A 19,718-nucleotide genomic window follows, 5' to 3' on the forward strand; every position below is an offset into this window, starting at 1 on the left:
CTAACAGTATTGTTGCATAATTATTTAGATTAAATTACGTTATGATAAAACTGTGTCACTTAAGAATGAATCAAAAACCTATTTGGTGAGACACTGAAAATTTTATTGTGGTAATTGAGTGCCTGGATTATGCATGGATGATAAACAAATTAAGGATATAATCGAAGGAATTGCTACCTTGGCTTAATGACTCTCCAAAGGTTATATTCAAATAATTATCCTTCATTTCTAGGTTGATAAAATAATTAAGTTAAAAATGTGACCCTAAAACTGTTTTAGAAAACCACTGCTATAACAACAGCAACCATCATGTTAACAAATAATAATAGCAATTATTACTACCACTAGTAGAGTACCACCATTTGGTGAGCACTTGCTTTGAGCCATTCACTGGGTCAGTCAGGGTCATTTAATCCTCACCACAATCCTCTAATGTAAGACTTACTATCCTCATTATACGTACAAGGAACACTCCCTCAGTTTTCTTTTGTGGAACCACATATCTTCCATTGTTAATTCATACAGTTTAGGTAGATTTGCTCCAGCCCCAGGTTCCAGAGGGAGCAACAAAGCTTAGGCCTGGCCAATTTGAGATTGTCATCCCAGTGGCCACGATGTTCGCTTTAAAGAGGCAAGTGATGCAAGCTGAGTCAGTGAAGACTTCCCCAAGACCATTTCTGGAGCTACTGTTTTCAGTAATAGTATGGCCTATGTCAGGTAAGATTGCTGCAATACATGTGGACATTCAGGATGTGAAATTCAATTCACTTGTACTTCTTCCTGTGTCTCTAAAGTTATGATGGAAGATTGGAAACATTCATGGGCCCACCTGAGCCCTGCTCCTATGATTCATGGGGGCTCTTAACCTCATATTAAGCCCAAATATCAGTGAAATCATGGTTTTCATGTGCTATGTCTTTTCTGATATAAATTAAAGTAGACACATAATCATTAAGAAAATTTTATCTGTGTACTACCTAAAATGATTTCATGTCTTGCAGTGGTCTGCATACCACATTTTGGGAAATTCTGGACTAGAAAAGAAGTCACACTCTCCTGTGTTGTTTAGAATGCTATTTTTGTTTATGCATTTTTATTTAAAGTTATGACACCTACCTTCAAAAAAAAAAGCCACTATGAGCGATTATTGGGGGGAAAAAAACACACCTAAAGGAAGAAACATTTTGGATTGTATTTTAACTCATATTTTGTGCCAATATAGAAATGAAGCAGTTATGAGATGGTCCCTTTTTGCATATTTGATAAAGTTTTTCTCTTGTAATCCACACCATTTCTCTGGAGCCTCACCTGTAGCTCTGGGCAAAAAGAGGCTAGAGTCTAATGGCTCCACAGTTAGGATATCTTTCTCTCACTTTCCTGTTCAAATAAGACCTTTCACTTTAATTTCCTTCTGTGAATAGTTATAGATTAAGCTCGTGAGGCTGGGCCATGTCTGTTTGGTTTACTACCATATCTGTAGCACCATGCCAGTGCTCAGCAAAGAGTAGGGGCTCAATGAATATCTGTTGAATGAAAGAATGAATGAATGAACGGATGAGCATTTTCATACACAGGCTTGTCAAGTGAGCAAGTCTGGTATTATTATTATTGATGGTGGAACTGAGGCTAGGAGAAGTTATGAGGCGTCTTTAATGTCATATAATCAGTGACAGAATTGGGATTTGTATCTTTTACCCTTTGTGTAGATCCCTGAACTACATTTGTTGAATAAATAAGTTAATGAAACAATAATATGTATTGTTTTCTTAAAACATATTCTTAACATATTTCTTAAAGTATATTTATACTTCATTGGTTATAAAAGGAACATTTTAAAGAGAGACAAACTACTTTTGTGGCTTAGTGTTGTTAGAAACCAAGGGAGGGTGGGGTAGGAATGAGGAGATAGAATGGGCAGATTTAAAATAACTTGAATATCTTAAAAGTAACTGAACATATTGTCTGTTAATAAGAGTAATTTAATGATGAAATGACAGTGAATGCCTAAAGTAGCTCACACCAGTTTTTGTCTTTGTCCTAAAGATATGATTAATAAGAAAATTGTTTCATGCTGGAAAATGCTTTTTGTGAGATCTGTATTTTGGTACACAATGCACCAAAACATTTGTTTCTATTTACCTTGAAAAAAAAAATCCCCTTCAGAGATAGCATGTGGAGAGCAGCCATCTGTTCAGGATTACACTTCTGAATTGCTGTTTCTCTGAACTCACTGGACTCTGTATACATTAATTTTAAAAATAAGGACCATTTTCCCCCTTTATCAAGTTTGTTTATCAACACTATCATAAAGATGTACTTATATTCTAGTGTGCATTAGTAACTGTCAATTGACTACTGAATAACAAATTAAATTGGGAATCCTGGAGTCTCTGAATTCGGTTGCTGACTGTTTTTACTCTGCTATCAGACTTTGGAACAAGTCATTATATACGTCTTATCTTTCCCCCAAATAAATAGCTTTGAATGTTCATGAAATTAGGGGCAACTCAGATGCTTTTTAGCTGATTAGCACTCTGGTAGAGCCAAGCCGAAGTGCAGGAGAAGGTAAAAGGGAAGTATGCGTGGCAGTGATCTTAATTCTTACACCCACTACTACAATTTGACCCCTAAAACTCTGATATTGCGCAAGTGACCCAACTATCACCAGGTAGCATCTCTTCTGGATGAAACTATATTGTCTTAACACTGATAGAGACTTTTAAAAGGCTCTTTTCATGTGCATAATCTCATGTAAACCTCATTTCAACCATGGAGGGTAATAGGGCAGGTTTTATTACCCTGGTTTTACTGGTGACAAAATAGAGGTTCAGATTGGCTAGGTGATTTGATCAAAGGCACACAATTATTGGATGGTAGAGCCAGGACTTGAATTCATACTTTCAAATCTCTCTTTACATTATGCAAAATCTTTGATTTTTCTGGGGAAAGACATTGTAAGGGGGAGTATTCCATTTATAGTTTGTAGAGTGTTAACTGCTTTGACCCCTTGCAAAATGTTATTTGTCTTTCTGTAATATCTTTTTACTTAAGCAAAAACTACACCAAACAAAACAATCCTTACAATATATAGCATACATATAAAGAACTAAAGAGCAACAATTCCAGCTGAAAGAAAACATTTTGTGTTTCATTACAGAGCAGTGTTAACAGCACAAATAGAAGTGATTATGAACCGGCTAAAAGGTTCTTCCTGTTACCTTATTTGAAGAAGTTTCTTTACTGAACCTCCAAGGTCACCGTCACATAAAGAAAGCAGACTAACATCTGGATTTCAAAGAAAATTAATCACTTCTTCTTAAAGCTGTCCAAATACTTTGTTAGAAGGTATCATTATTAAGAAATTAAAATAGAGGTACCAGTGCCCCCTTCCTAAGATTTGATTGGGTTCTAATCTGTAGTTTGGCTTTTGTGACCTTGGATACATCTTTTTTTTTTGTTTTTTTTTGGATACATCTTTTTAACCTTTATTAACTCATCTAAAACATGTCTCATAGAGGTTTGTTTTGGGTTTCGAAATGCTTTAACATTTTTGGATTAAGTGGTGAAGTGGATGGAAATGCTATTCCTAAAAAAGCTTGGAGGCGAATAAAATATTTTTATTGTTCTGTTCAACTTGCTCCTCAGAAGATCAAGGAGCATTTTATTCTTGGATCATTTACTTATTCACCAAACATTTATTGAGTGCCGTGTACCAGACCATGACCAGCACTCTCCTCTTTTCTCCTGTTATTGTGCCATCAGGTGATGCTTCTGAGAACACAGCAGAAGGCTTTTATTTCCCTTATAAAATGTGAGTGCATGGTGGCCACTTGCAAGGCCTTCCAGCCTGCTATATAAGCAAGAGTGGAATTTTCTGTCCCTCTATGTATGATGAGTACTTTACCATGTATTGCCTCATTGCTATGAAATGTTTCACAAGCATTTGCTATTAAAAAGTAAGCTCCTTAAAAAAAAAAAAAAAAAAAAAAAAAAAAAAGTAAGCTCCTTGAAGGAGGAAACCATGGCTTATTTCTCCTCTATGTCTCTACTCAGGACAAAACAGTAGTGAGGAATTCTTTGCCAGGGAGTCCATGGATGGATGGGCTTCACAGAACTTGTGTGCTCCCTGAAACTGTAAGAAAAATTATTTTTGCATGTGCAATTTTTGAAGTGGGTCCAACATTTTTATTAGATTCTCAAGGGGGTCACTGGCCCAGTGGCTAACCACTATAGGTTAACCACTTTAATGGGCTTTTGATGAATACTTGAATGGGAGAAACAACAGGAAGACAGATGTGACCTTGATGTACAAGAGAGTGTTGTCATGATCAGAAAGCATGTTTGGGGATGGCTCTCAGTTCCCCAACACTGGAGATGTTAATAGCTGGATGACCCAACAGTGATAATGTCGTTGGGATGTTGATCTATTCTTTCTGCCTTATGATTCTATGATAATATCCATCTTCACTAAAGAATACTTCTCATTCTTCACACCTTCCCCTGACACCCATACCATTTTTGTGTGATTCACTCTTTGGACTATTTATACACCTAAAGAATCTTTTTGACAGATAACCAGAGGCATACAAATCAAGCTTTGAGAACTATGACCCTAAGAATGTGTGTGAAATACCAAATAACAGGTAGGGTACTTGGCATGAACTCTAGAAAATAAAGAGAATGTAGAATGATTTTTGAGTTAAGGATAGAAGGTAAGAAGATAGTAGTTGACAAGCAGGTCGACACAGTTGCTAATAGATTAAACAGAATAGGATTTAATTGAGTACTAAATTGGGCTAGTTACCTGTAAATTGAGGCCTCTGGGCAATTTTGGTTTGGGCTGCAATTTTGCTACTTTCATTCAAAGAAATTAGGACAATGCAACTCAAGATGAGTTTCAGAAGTGCAAAGTGGTAAAAACACATTCATTTTCAAGTACCTACATATACAAATTTGTGCATGAATATATGCATGTATAAAACAACATGTTCATGCCTTGATACCCATGGAGATAAGAATCGATCCACACAAATATATTCATTCACACATATGCCAGATATAAGGAGGATTAAATATGGTATCTAATAGAAAATTTTCACATGCAGGGAAATAAGAGTATTTCAAAGCAAATATCCAATGGATGAGAAGAATACTTTAGGTAATATACTGATGCTTCTTTCAGGGTTAATGTCACAAAACCTCACAGGGTGTCTAAGGAACTGAGTACAGGCAGAGCCCAAGCTGACAGTATCATACCAGGAGCTAGTCTAGGTGAGAGAAGTCCTAAAGATATCCATTATAGTCTACAGGAAACAGGCCACATTACATGCTCCAGTTTTCTTTGGAGAAGTGTGTTTGTTAAATGCTGATCATAAACAGCTCCAGTCCCAGTTTGCTGGATTGGGCATAGGGCTCTTTAATCAAATGTTTCCTCATCATGCTTTCTGATGATCTTCTGAGCTGGCTGTTTTAGTTACTCTTCAGCACTCTGCAAAGTCTCACTTAGCATCCTTTAGCTTGTGCATTTTTTATGAGTATGGTATTGCTATTTTTATATGTTTTGTAAACTCCTTTGAGGAATGCAGGGGTACATGGAGAGAAAGAGATGGTGGTGAGCTTCTTCCTTTATTTAATCCATCCATGCCCCAATCTCTCAGACACCAGTATAAAGCTGTACCTATTAAAGCTAGCTGATTTGCCAAGTGTTTTTGCTCCGAAGGGACATCACCTATTTTGGGCAACAAAGAAGTGTTAGGAAGGGGAGGAAGACATACCTCAGAAGGACAGATCTGAAATGAAGTCCAGAATACTGAAGAGAGTGGAGTGGAAAAGCAAAAGAGTGCCTAGTGAAAGGTCACTGAAGCAGTGAGTGCAGAGCTAATGTTCTGGATGGTTGTAGGAAAGCCTCAATTAAGAATTCTGTTAATAGAGAAATTAGGAAATGTTATTAAAAAGTTCTCTAAGCCAATCTAATAAAGGAAATCAGGACATGGCAAACTAGGCTGGTTGTTTAATTTATTCAGTAATCTGTATTTTTTTAGATTGATGCAAATTATTAACACATTTATTGAGCAACTATACATATACAAAGCATTCTGTTAGGAAATGTGTGTGAAGGGTGGGAGGATGGTATTTAAAAAATACAAGATGAGTACATGTTCTCCAAAAATATATGGGAGGCTATGTGTTAAGAACTGTGTTGGGTGCTTTCTGTATATTATCCCATTTTATCTTTAAAACAACTATTAGGAATGAAAATTATCCCTATTTTACAGATGAACAGCCTGGAACTCAGAAATTTAAGTTGTTTCCTCCCTCCCTCTCTCCCTTCCTCTTTCTTTCAACAAGCTTGAACTCAAAAGCCTTATAGAACATGGTGCCTTTTTCCAAGGTTTCACTTTTTCTGAGGGTAGCAGAATTATACTTACGTAGTAAGTGCTATAGTAGAGGTATGAACCCAGTAATATGGGAGTTCAGAGGATGAAGCAGTCTATTTTGCTTTGTGACATCAGAGAAGGCTTCCTGCAAGAGCTATTATTTGAGGTGAATCTTAAAAAATGAGAAGGAGTCCATCTAGTAGACAAGAAAGATAAGAAAACAATAACAGTGTGGCGGCCACTACTGGCTGCCCACTCAGCACTCATTACCTTCTTTCTTTCTGGAAGTGCCGAGATTTTGCTCAGGTGTCCCCTCCCCTACTTGACCCAAGGGAGAGTGACCTTATTGCTACCTTCAGGAGGAAGTGCTGATTGTTTTACAACAATTTTGGTAAGTCCACTCTTGCTTGATTATCCTAGGTCTGGGCATATGAACCAGTTCTGGCCAATGAGATATAAAAGGAAATCTGCTAGGAGGGCTTTAGGAAATGCTTCTTTCCCTTAAGAGGGAAACACTGGAAGAGATACACCCCCATTTTTTTCTCTAGATATTGCTGTGCTTGGAAGGGATGCTTAGAACTACCACAACCATCTTGTGACTGTGAGGGGAGCCAATCTGAGGGCAAATTAAAATGTCTGAGGATGGCAAAGCAAAGAGATAATAAAAAGAACCAGTATCTTTAATGACATTGTTGAGTTCTGAACAACCGTCCCTGCTTTTCAACTTCCTGTTACATGATGTTATAATTGTTTTTGTTCTATCAGCCAGTTTGAAGAGTCTTCTGCAGTGGCATCCTCACTGATAACAGAGCAGATGCAAAGGCATAAGGCTCAGAAAGGTCACAGGCCACCTAGAAATTGCCAGTAGTTCTTCATGACTGAAGTGCAGGATACCGTGGAGTTGAGAGTGGGGTGATGGCTAGAGACAAGGTGAAATAGTAGCCAAGGGTCAGATCATGAAGGGCCTCATATGTTAGAATCAGATATTCGGACTTTATTTTGTAAATAGTGGGGAGGCGTTGAAGAGTTTTAAGCAAGGTAATGGTATAATTAGATTTGCAGTTTAGAAGCATTCCTCTGACTACAGAGTGGAAGATTGAAGAGGGTAAGATAGCAGTTGGTGAGATACCAAGGTCATTCAGCTCAGGAGCACATGGAGTCACATGTAGGTTGGTCTCTCTCCATTAACATTCCATTTTAGCTTGGAAAGACAGAGGTTAAGAAAATATATGCAAAGTGGAAGATTAGAGGGGCAGACAGTAAGTGCTTCAAGATTTTATTGAAGAAGAATATGTTGGGGGTCATGGAGAGTTTCAAAGAGCAGATTGGATATGAGCTGAACACTGAAGGAGTTGGAAAACTTGGGAGTTGAGTGGAGTGTAAAATAACATAAGGGTAGGACAAGTCAAGCTGAAATGGAGAGTTTTATGTGGGGACGATAAAGCTGGAATGGTCACTTGCAACCAAAATGGCATAGAAAAGAAATGAAACTTAACCCTAATTCCATCACTTAACAGTTGTGGAACACTGAGCTTCATAAAATTTTGTTTCCTAATAGGTTGAGTTGGGGTTACAAACATATACTTTATTAACATCACCAAGTGATGTCACATGGATATCATATATCCCATGTTACATGATAAGAAAGACATTTCCCCTTTGTGGTATTCTTTCAAAAAACCCATAACCCTAGTCTCATCGTGAGAGAAACATCAGACACACCCAATTTGAGGAACACTCTGCAAAATACCTGACCAGTACTTCTTAAAACTATCAAGGTCATGAAAAACAAAGACAAACTGTCACAGACCAGAGGAGACACAACAACTGAATGCAATGTAGTATCCTAGACTAGATCCTAGAAAAGAAAAAGACATTAATGAAAGAACTGGTGAAATCTGAATAAAATTTAGAGTTTAGTTGATACTAATTTACCAGTGTTGGTTTCTTAATTTTGACAAACTAACCACAGTAATATAAATAATAGCAATAGGAGCCACTGAAACTGGGGGAGGTGAATACTATCACTGTTATCTTTGCAACTTTTCCATAAATATAAAATTATTCCAAAATAAAAAGTTTATTTAAAAACAATATATCCTTCACTGAGTTGTTATGAGGACTGAATGAAAGAATATATGCAAAGCAGCTAGTATAGTGCCTGACATGTAATAGGGCCTCAAATGTTTTTCTGTAAACTAGTGATTCTTAAATTCAGGGTGTATAAAAATCACCTAGAGGTATTATGTCAGAAAAGTGAACAAATCCCAGGACCTCAATCTCAGAGATTCTCATTTAGTAGCTCTAGAGTAGGGCCCAGGAATAAGAATTTGTGATAGGTACCCTCTGGAGAATTGCTGCTATAGACTGTGGCGACTATGGAGATAGAATGTCTGCCCCACTTACCACAAATGGGTTGAAAGGAGAGAAAGGGGGAAATGTAGAAGCAAACACTTCAAAACCTGTAAGTTACAATTTAAATCATTACAGATTAATTTGGGATGAAAGAGAGGTCTGATTAGGTAGCCATTTAATAATAACAGCAGTGTGGTTGAAATCTAATTTTTATTCATTTGAGCCACCTAAAAATGTTTAGCTGTTTTTCTGCTGAAGCACACAGATGACCCATAGGACAAAGGCAACAGTTCAACCCCTTCAATTACAAATGAGCTAACTGAAGCTGAGAGAAGAGATGTGACGGTTTAAGGTCACAGAGCTAGTTGCTGAGAAAATAGATTAGAACCCACTCTTCTTTCAGCTTTATTGGGGTATAATTGACAAATAGAAATGTATCAGGTGGAGAACATGATGTTTTGATATACAAATATATTATGAAATGATCACTACAATCAAGCTAATTAACATATCCATCACCCCACATAGTTACCATCTTTTTTGTGTATTATGAGAACACTTAAGATTTACTCTTTTAGTAAATTTCAAGTATACAATACAGTACTGTTAACTGTAGTCACCATGCTGTACATTAGATCTCCAGAACTTATTATATTGCATAATTGAAACTTAGTACCCTTTGCCCAGTATCTCCCCATTTCTCCCTCTCCTCAGCCCCTGGCAACCCCTATTCTATTCTCTGCTTCTATGAGTACGACTATTTTAGGTTCCACATATAAGTGAGATCATGTGGTATTTGTCTTTCTGTGTCTTGCTTATTTCACTTAGCATAATGCCCTCTAGGTTCATCCGTGTTGTCACAAATGGCAGGATTTCCTTCTTTTTCAAAAAAAGGCTGAATAATATTCTATTATTATTATATATAGCTTTCACATTTTCTTTATCCATTCATCAGTTGATGAATACTTAGGTTGTTTTCACATCTTGGCTATTGTGAATAATGCTGCAATGAACACGGGAGTTCAGATATCTCTTTGAGATAGTGATTTCTTTTCCTTTGAATATATACCCAGAAATGGGATTGCTGGATCAGATGATAGAATTATTTTTAGCTTTTTTGTGGAACTTCCATATTGTTTTCCATCATGGCTATACCAGTTTACATTCCCACCAATACAGTACATAAGGGTAGAAGCCACTCTTGCAAGCTCCAGTCTAGGTGTTCTTTCTGCTACCAGATAATCATTGCATGCCTCACTCAGAATCTCACATGGGCTTTCATATGGGCTCTGGAAAAAAGAGATAGGATGTCTGACTTATTGAGGGGAATGCCGAAAGTTTGTTTACTTAAGTCTCACTGACAAGTTTGTTCTTGGCCTACTGTATTCTCGAATAACTCAGTTTTCCCTTCAACTAGATAGAGTAAAAAGGGATCATCTGAATAGGAAAATGGCCCTTTGTAAACAGTCTTCAGTCACGCTCAGCTTCCACATCCTCAGCCATGTCAGCAATGTGTCATCAACCTGAAAAAGCTCACCAGAGTTTCAGATCGTTGACTGACAAAGCAGGCACCCCTGCCCTGGCTCAAGCCTAACCACGCTACCATAAGATACATTGATTATAACTATACTATTCCAAGGTGGTATGGAACCCAAAGCTACTTCTAGGAGGAATAGAAGCTAAGGCATATCACTCTGTTTCCCCCATCACTCTAGCTTGGTATAAGTGAAATCAGATTTAAATTAAGGGTATCTTCTCAGTACATTTGGCCTCACCCCTCTGCTCATATTGCAGTTTCCTGGGCTATGCTCTGCCCAACCATGTTTCCTAAGGCCTGAGAGTCTCCATCATCCCTTGGGGTTTTGATTCTAAACTGACAAGGCAGAAAGTAGGCTTTTTCTGAATCTCCACTTTCTTGCTTTTTTCCCCTTAGATACCTACCCCACCCCCACCCTCACCCCCAGCCCAGGAAGGCCTTTTCCTTCTACCCCATGTACCCCATGTACTGGGAAATGCCCTTACATCATAAATTATATCCTTCCTGCTCTGTGACTTAGAGTAAAGATGCTTTATTCCACATACTCCAAGCTTTTAACCTATAAATCCTGGCTCTTACAAATGAAATAAAAAAAATTTTTTTTCCTTGCCACAAATCCTGGCTCTTACAAATGAAATAAAACTTTAGCTTTAACAGTTGCTTTCTCTAAAATACTTTTTATTTAAGAACCTATTATGAAAGTCAGAAGTTAAAAACTGAGGAAGAGGGGCAGGGAGTGAGGTCCTAGACTGAAAACAGGGAGATTAGGTTAAAATGTACACAAGAATAGTGAGATCCCTCAGCTTCCTTCCTTATCCGTTTATCTTTTCTCAGGAAGCAGCAGGAAGATGTACTCCATCACAATGAGGGATTAAACCAAGAAAGAGAAGGTGTGGGATTCAGGAAGCAGAAAAAATGTGTAGGGAATTCTCAGGATGGTCCTGAAGGAAAATCCCAGGATGACAGCTGTGCATTAGTCTTAGAGAGCAACCAGTCCAGACTGGCAGGGAGTATGGAGGGCTCCAGGAGACGGTGATCATCTGCTTGCTTTCGCCATATGGAAAGTTGAATTATTGCTGTTAAAGGGCATGGGAAGATCTAGCCACTAGAAAAATGCAACAACAACAAAAAAGCTCAACAAATTCTAAGGAGCAACAATTACTGACTCCAGAAAAAAAAAATTGCCAGAAAAAGGAGGGGTAATCATAGTCAACTGCTTAACTCAGCAGTGAACAGTATTTAAATGTCCAGTTAATGTAAACTCTGTTGCTTTGATTTAAAAAGAAAATGTGGGATATATCAATATTTATGATGGGAAAACAGGGAGAAGAATATGGATGGAAGTAAGCTACATTCTCACCAAAATAGTATGGTAAGTCAGTGTCCAAAACTGATGAATTAAGATGTAGCTATTTAAGCACATTATTTAGAAATATGAAGATAACCACAGAGAGAAACAGCTAAAATATTTAAAAATATTTGCTCCTGGGGAGTGGAATATAACCCCCAATTTTTTGGTGGTTCTTTTGAATAACACTCTCTCCAACAGAAACAAAACCTAAACTCCACCTAACAAATCAATTTGTTTAGAAACAAATTGTATATTTAAAGGCTTAAACCAGAAAAAACAAAACAAAACAAAACCAAGACACTTCAAACTGTACCTGCACCAACCAATATTCTCCTTGGTTTAAGGCCCCTCACATTTGCTTCCCATCTAATCTTGGAAGAACCTCAGGGAGTTGTTGTTGTCTTTTTTTTTTTTTTTAATGTGCCACAGGCAACACCCTCAGTTAAGAGGACATATCAATCTTTTTAGGGCTGAAAATCAACTACTGATAGACATTGATTGTAAGCTTGTGATGATACCATCTTCTTTGTACTTTAAAATTTGGGGAAGTTTTTCTGTTTTGATCTCAAGTTTTCCTGTTTCAAACCTGTGATTCTTTGTGGAAGTTTACATTATGATTCTTGTTATTTCAAAAGATTCATGACATAAACTACTGAACATATGTAGTTCTAGAAGCTCTTAATTATAATTGATAAAAGAGCAACACATTTTATTTATTCTTCTTTACTTATATTGTCTGATAAACACAATAAACTATCTTAAATACAATACTTAATTGGTATAATTGTTAAACTCGAGGAAGCTATACGGTTTGTGACTAAATACAGTGATTGCATCTCGATGCCCTCTTGTATATACGTTGTCCACATTTTTTTTGTTTCTCCTGTGCAACGAAAACAGCTCTCATGGCCGAGTACATATTGCAGTGAAATATTCCACCATGACCACATTTAATGAATTTATTTGATGCTCTTAACTTTCATCCCAGTATCATGAAATGCAGTCTGCCGAGTAGTACTTCTCATTTTTTATATTACCCTTGTACTTGTTTACAGCTGGTTAAAGATTTGAATCTGGAACTTCTCTTTAATGATTCCTACTACAGCACTTCACTCTTGTCATTTTCAGAAGTTGCCTTTCTTCAACTTTCTGTGCCTTCTTTTTTTCCTAGCCCTTTGTTTCAATCTCCTAGTCTTTGTGATTTCTCCTCTCATGTCTCATGAGCATTTTTCCTACCATTTTTCAGAGTTCTTCACACTTCAGCAATTTTCTTCAAAGACTATAAATATTTGATTAGGTAGCTAAATGTTAACAATACATAAATATTTCATACAATAAGATTAGTAAAAACAATTTTGTGTATTCTATTAAGTTCACATGGGTGATACATTTCAATGTTACCTAGTAGAAATTCTAAGCTGATTTTGTAAGATTAAGTAAGTAATATCCTAGAAACATATACAATTCTTATAAATAGTTACACATTACCCGTCAATGTAGTATTTAAAAACTAACAGTCATGGATTTTTCATAAATACTAAATGCTGGCACAGTCTGGAATGAGTGTGTGATAGCTATGTCAGATGAGTACCTGAGCATATGATGGATGGATGGATGGATGGATGGGGGAAAAAACATTGATGAATAAGTAGATAGATAGTAGATAGATAGATAGATAGATTAGTCTCATGCTTTGACTTTCTTCCCCCAAATTGTTCTTGAATTACCCTTTCAGTGATATAGGAGTTTCACAATGATAGAAAGCTGAGTTTTCCAGTTTATACGTTTTTATAGGTGTGTAATATTTCAGGAAAATAAAACATTTGAAAATGGGAACTTACAAATGGATTCAAGAATAATTATTTATTTTACAAAATGATTTACCCAGACCCCTTATTTAAGAAACATTAGATCTCATGTAATATTGTAAGGCAAGCCAGTCCCATATATGTGTTACTCCTGTAGTTTTCATTTAGGATTGGTATATTTGTCCTCCCTAAATTGTTGGCTGCCAGCAATTCCAGCAATCAAGTTGAATACAAACTGAACTTAAAATACATGTTTATTGAGGTGCTTGGTATAACATTTTACTTTTGAATGTGGAGTGAGCTTCTGTCTGACAATAGGTCCCTGGAATTGAAACACAGCAGCATTACTGGATGTTTTATAAAATCATTTTATCAAGTGAAAGTTAACTTAAAAAATAACAAACATGTATTTTAACTATGATTTTTCTAAATATGAAGAAAAGTATAGGAAGCATAACAAAAATTAATGAACCCATCACCCAGTTTTAATAAATACTAAAATGCTGTCATATTTTCCTATAAAACATTAAAGGGGGGCTTCCCTGGTGGCGCAGTGGTTGAGAGTCCGCCTGCCGATGCAGGGGATACGGGTTAGTGCCCGGGTCCGGGAAGATCCCGCATGCCGCGGAGCGGCTGGGCCTGTGAGCCATGGCCGCTGAGCCTGCGCGTCAGGAGCCTGTGCTCCGCAACGGGAGAGGCCACAACAGTGAGAGGTCCGCGTACCACCAAAACAAAACAAAACAAAACAAACAAAAAAAAAAACATTAAAGGATGCCCTTAAACCGCATTCTTCCTTTCCTCCTTAGAAGTAACCACTGTCCTGAAATTGGTGTGTGAGATTCACTTAATGGTTTTCTGTTTTTAAAAAATTGTGTAAATATCATAAAATATTCCATGGTTTTATGTGTTTCAAAATTTTAAACAAACGGCATCATTCCATATAAATCCTTTTGCAACTTTGTTTTTCCATTCAGAATTAGATTTTTGAGATTTATCCATAGTTCATTCATAAATAAAGCCAGCTATTTACCCCTTCTCTTACTGAAGCTAAGGTTGTTTCCACTTCTTTTAATATTACAAATAATGCTATAGTAAACATCCTATATATTTCTCCTTGTGCAAATGGACAAGAATTCATTGAGAGCAGTGGCTCTCAAACTTGGGCATGTATCAGAATCACCTCAAATGCATATTAAAACACCAGTTGCTTGCCTCTGGAACTGTATACTCTCCACCATAATACAAAAGCTGCTAAATCCAGGCTTCCATAGCTAAGGGCTCTAGATCCATGTCATGATTTGTACTAGCCAAACAGATCTCTACATGTTGCTTTTTTGCCCATGTAATTGAGATAAATGTACAATTTATCATCCAAATCAGAACTTTTTTTTTTTTTTTTTTTTTTTTTGCGGTACACGGGCCTCTCACTGTTGCAGCCCCTTCCATTGCGGAGCACAGGCTCCGGACGCGCAGGCCCAGCGGCCATGGCTCACAGGCCCAGCCGCTCCATGGCACGTGGGATCCTCCCGGACCGGGGCAGGAACCCATGTCCCCTGCATCGGCAGGCGGACTCCCAACCTCTGTGCCACCAGGGAAGCCCCCAAATCAGAACTCTTTTGAGTGTGAAAGGAAGCATTATTAATAATTATAACATGACACCCTACTCATCACCCAGTTCTATACGTAACAGCAAAAGAGTCTGGGAAATGTAGTTGGGGATTCTAGTTTAGGAAGATTTACTCTGTACAGAAATATCAAAATCAGCCCAAGGCCTTCAAAAAATTTTGGACAGGCCTACATAACAATGATTACTTTGTAATTATTTGAAGTTTTATTTACTTATTTTCCCATCTTATTCCACTGGCTAGGACTACCAGAACAGTGTTGCATAATTGTGGTGACAACAATCATTTTTCTCTTCCTCCTTGTCTCAAAGGAAATGCTTCTAAAGTTTCATTATTTTTATTTATTTATTTTGGGCTGCATTGGGTCTTCGTTGCTGTGCGCGGGCTTTCTCTAGTTGCAGCGAGTGGGGATGACTCTTTGTTGCGGTGCGTGGGCTTCTCATTGTGGTGGCTTCTCTTGTTTTGGAGCATGGGCTCTAGGTGCCCGGGCTTCAGTAATTGTGGCACACAGGCTCAGTAGTTGTGGCGCACGGGCTTAGTTGCTCCGCCACATGTGGGATCTTCCCAGAGCAGGGCTCAAACCCCTGTCCCCTGCATTGGCAGGTGATTCTTAACCACTGCGCCACCAGGGAAGTCCCTAAAGTTTCATTATTAATTGTGATGTTTTCTGTAGAGTTTTAAAATATGCTTTTGTCAGGTTTAGGAAATTTGCTTGTATTCCTGATTTTCTGAGGATTTTTCTTTTTATTATGATGATGTGCTAAACTTAATAATGCTTTTTCCTACATATAGGAAGATAATTAATGGTTTTTCTCCTTTAGTCTATAAATGTGTTAAAATACATTAAAGATTTTCTAGTGTTAAACCATCCTTGAATTCTTAGGATAAGTTTTACTGGGTAATATTATATATATATATGTTTATGGTATAAATTATTGGCTTTTGTATGTTAATATCTTATTTAGATTGTTGCAAATATGTTCAGAAATGAGCTGAGTTACAAATTTCCTTTCTAATATCGTACTTTTTCAGTCTTGGTGTCAAGTCATGTCATCCTCATTAAAATGGGATAGGAAGTTTTCCATGTTTTTGTATTCTCTTGAAAAACATTAAGATAATGATCATTGGAGGTTTGTCTGTGTTTTCCTAAAAAACCGTCTGGCTTGGTGTGATTTTTATTTTGTACCCATAGACTATATTATTTCACAAACTGCTATCTTTGCTATTTCTATTTAAACATATCTGCATCCTCTAAGAACTCAGTGTCAAATCTCATGGACTTTGATGTGAATAAAAACTAAAAATTGGGGAGGGATCAAGATAGCAACATAGGACTTCTCTCCTCCCATGGATACACCTAATGAATGGAAAAATTCCCTCTGAAAGAAACCTAGAAACTAGCTGAGTAACTTCTACGCATCAGGCAACTGAGAAAATACCCACATCGAAATGAGTAGGAAAGGCTAAAACACACTCTCACTTTATGGCCAGGCCCCACCGCGGCACAGCACCATACAATTGGGAGGGAACCTGAAACTCCCAACTTCTCCATGAGGTGCAGAGGGTTTGGACTGCACATATAGGGCCCCAACTTTTTTAACATTCCCACTCAAGAGATGGGCCTCTAAAACATCTCTCTCTGAAAGCCAATAGGGCTTTTATCCACAAGACCCACATGACTATGGGAAACAAAGAACTAGTTTTTAATGGGTGATTGAGCATTCACTGTGGCTAGCCTTCCAGGGCTCATTGCATATGGAGCAAGCAAAGATGCCCATCTTCCAGTCTTTCTTTGGAAGTGCATGGACTGCATACTTTATAACCTGCTGCCTGAGGGTCTGGCTTCTAATTTGCATACATCCAGGGGCTAACTGAAATCCTCCACAAAGCCTGGGAGAGCTGGTGGGTATTTCTGTCACCTTCTTCTGGCTCAGTCCAATGATAAAACCAGGTTGCCAACATCTCTCTGGAAGGAGCTTGTGCCACGCCTGGCACCTCAGCTTTTGCAGCTGTAAACTGAGGGATGGGGCTCTGGATCACCTGGCTCTGATAGCCAGTAGGTCCCATAGGACTGTAGCAAGCAAATAGTTTTTAAACAGGTGTGGGAACACTCCTCTAGGATTGTACAGTCAGGTTCAGTCCAGAGGGAACAGGCAAAAATGCTCATCTCCTATATTCTCCCTGGAGGATCCTAACTACATATTTTCCCAGCTGCTATCTGAGGGTCTAGCTTCTAATCAGCTGGCATCTATGTGATGACCACAGTCCTTCCCTTTGGGACACTGACGAGTCTTGGCATATCCTCTAATGGAGCCACATAAGAACAAAGACAGTGGTTTGGACAATGACAAAAATTTGAGAGACAATCAGAAGGTCGGGCCAGGCTGATTGATGATGTTCATCTTATACATACAACCAATCTGTTCTGACTCAGAGAGATGGCTGCTTTATCTAATCTGCAGAAGACAACACAGAGAGTCAAGGAAAATGAAGAAACAGGGGAATATGTTAAACAAACAAACAAACAAACAAAAACCAGGATAAATCTCCAGAAACCAATCTTAATGAAATGGAGATGAATGATTTACCTGATAGGAAGTTAAAATAACAATCATAAAGATGCTCACCAAGGTCAGGAGGGCAATGCATTTAAAAAGTGAGAATGTCAACAAAGAGAAGATATTAAAAACTGCCAAACAGAAATCATATTGCTGAAGAGTACAATGACTAAACTGAAAAATTCAATAGAGGAGTTCAACAGCAGACAGACCAACTGGAAGAAAGGATCAATGTACTCAAAGGCAGTGCAGTCAAATTCATCCCTTAAGAGAAGCAAAAAGAAAAAAGAATGAAAAAGAGTGAAGACAGCTTAAGGGACTTACGGAACACCAATAAGTGGACCAATATACTCATTATAAGGGTCTGAGAAGGAGAAGAGAGAGAAAGGAGCAGAAAGCTTATTCAAAGAAATAATGGATGGAAACTTCCCTAACCTGGGGAAGGAAACAGACATCCAGATCCAGGAAGCCCAATGAATCCCAAAAAAGACGAATCTAAAGAGATCCACATCAAGACATATTATAATTAAATTGTCAAAAGCTAAATACAAAGAATTTTAAAAGCAGCAGGAGAAAAGCAACTTGTTATGTACAAGGGAACCTGGTAAAACTATCAGCAGATTTTTCTTTCTAAAAAAAAATTATTTATTTTTTGCTGTGCTGGGCTTTTGTTGCTGCGCGCGGGCTTTCTCTAGTTGTGGTGAGCATGGGGCTACTCTGTTGTGGTGCGCGGGCTTCTGACTGCAGTGGCTTCTCTTGTTGTGGAGCATGGGCTCTAGGCTCACGGGCTTCAGTAGTTGTGCTGCATGGGCTCAGTAGTTGTGGCTCGTGGGCTCTAGAGTGCAGGCTCAGTAGTTGTGACGCATGGGCTTAGTTGCTCCACGGCATGTGGGATCTTTTCAGACAAGGGCTCGAACCTGTGTCCCCTGCATTGGCAGGCAGATTCTTAACCACTGTGCCACCAGAGAAGCCTTATCAGCGGATTTTTCAGCAGAGACTTTGCAGGCCAGAATGGAGTGGGATGATATATCCAAAGTACTGAAAGAAAAGAAACTGTCGGGCTTCCCTGGTGGCGCAGTGGTTGAGAGCCCGCCTGCCGATGCAGGGGACACGGGTTCATGCCCCGGTCTGGGAGGATCCCACATGCTGCGGAGCGGCTGGGCCCGTGAGCCATGGCCGCTGAGCCTGCACGTCCGGAGCCTGTGCTCTGCAACGGGAGAGGCCACGACAGTGAGAGGCCTGCATACCACAAAAAAAGAAAAGAAAAGAAACTGTCAAACAAGAATACCCTATCCAGCAAAACTGTCCTTCAGAATTGAAGGAGAGATACAGAATTTTCCAGACAAAGAGAAGCTGAAAGAGTTCATTACCACTAGGCCAGCCTTACAAGAAATGTTAAAGGGAGTTCTTCAAGCTGAAATGGAAGGATGCTAGTTAGTAACACAAAAGCATATGAAAGTATGAAACTCACTGGTAATGGTAAACATGCAGTTGAATTCAGTATACTCTAATGTTGTAATGGTGATGAGTAAATCACTTATAACTCTAGTATAAAGGTTAAAAGATGAAAGTATTAAAAAATTATAACTACATTAATTTGATAATGGAGAGACAATATACAAAGATGTAAATTGTGATATCAAAAACATAAAATGTAGGGGGAGTATAAAAAGGTAGAGCTTTTTTATGCATTTGAACTTAAGTTTTTATCAGCTTAAAATAGACTGTTACAACTATAAGATATTTTATATAACCTCATGGTAACCACAAAGCAAAAGCCTATAGTAAATACAAAATATAAAGAGAAAAGACTCAAAACATACAAGTACAGAAAGTCGTTAAATAACAATGGAAGAGAGCAAGAGAGGAAGAAAGGAACTACAAAACAGCCAGAACATAATTAACTAAATGGCCAAACCTATCAATAATCACTTTAAATGTAAGTAGACTAAATTCTCCAGTCAAAAAATAGAGTCTGGGCTTCCCTGGTGGCGCAGTGGTTGAGAGTCCGCCTGCCAATGCAGGGGACACGGGTTCAAGTCCTGGTCTGGGAAGATCCCACATGCTGCGTAGTAACAAAGCCCGTGCGCCACAACTACTGAGCCTG

At 38.2% G+C, this 19,718-nt stretch overlaps 1 long non-coding RNA gene and 1 pseudogene across 1 annotated transcript in view; both read left to right on the forward strand.

The window, feature by feature from the left end:
- The window catches only part of LOC115802719 (uncharacterized), a 90,150-nt gene that overhangs the window by 25,865 nt on the left and 44,567 nt on the right, over window positions 1–19,718 (forward strand). The gene's annotated exons all lie outside the window — the stretch shown is intronic.
- The window catches only part of LOC149744668 (peroxisomal membrane protein 11A pseudogene), a 48,900-nt pseudogene that overhangs the window by 13,932 nt on the left and 15,250 nt on the right, over window positions 1–19,718 (forward strand).

Source organism: Delphinapterus leucas, chromosome 20 (genome assembly GCF_059928025.1).
Source record: "Delphinapterus leucas isolate spDelLeu-1000000601 "Yukka" chromosome 20, BTC_Dleu_Yukka2, whole genome shotgun sequence".
In the NCBI taxonomy this organism is placed as follows: Eukaryota; Metazoa; Chordata; class Mammalia; order Artiodactyla; family Monodontidae; genus Delphinapterus; species Delphinapterus leucas.